Raw genomic sequence first — 535 nt, forward strand, 5'->3', positions numbered from 1 at the left:
GGGTGACGCGAGAGGCGCAAAACGGCGTGCTGATGCCGTTCGCCGCCAAGACCTCCACCGGTTGCTGTCGCGAGGACGGGCGGCGTGCGTGCGCGGTGGTTCCAGGGTGTGGCTTCTGGGCAGCTCCCCGGGGACGCAGCGAAGGGCGGGCCCACTACGAACCCAGGGATGCGCAGCGCTGCATGCGAGCGCGCGGGCCGCTGGGACGCCCGTCATGACCCCTTGGGCCGCAGGGGCCCATGTCAGGCGGCAGGCACGAGCATCCTGTTGCGCCGACTGCATGCAAAGGCTGCGCGGCGCGCGTGGGGGCCAGGGGGGGTGCTCCCAGAGGCGGGCGCGGGGGCAGCCAATCACCAGGTAGCAGGTGCAGCACTGGATCTTGGCGCCGACGCGCTGCTTGCAGAGGCAGCACTGCAGCTCCCAGCGCTCCTTCTGAACAGACTGGATGCGGTCGATCGGCTCCATGCTGGGTTTTTTTGGGAGTTGGGGGATTGAGGGTTGTGGACGAGGGGGGGTGCGTTGAGGGGCGCTGAAG

This window comes from Monoraphidium neglectum (genome assembly GCF_000611645.1).
Source record: "Monoraphidium neglectum strain SAG 48.87 unplaced genomic scaffold scaffold05553, whole genome shotgun sequence".
Lineage (NCBI taxonomy): Eukaryota > Viridiplantae > Chlorophyta > Chlorophyceae > Sphaeropleales > Selenastraceae > Monoraphidium > Monoraphidium neglectum.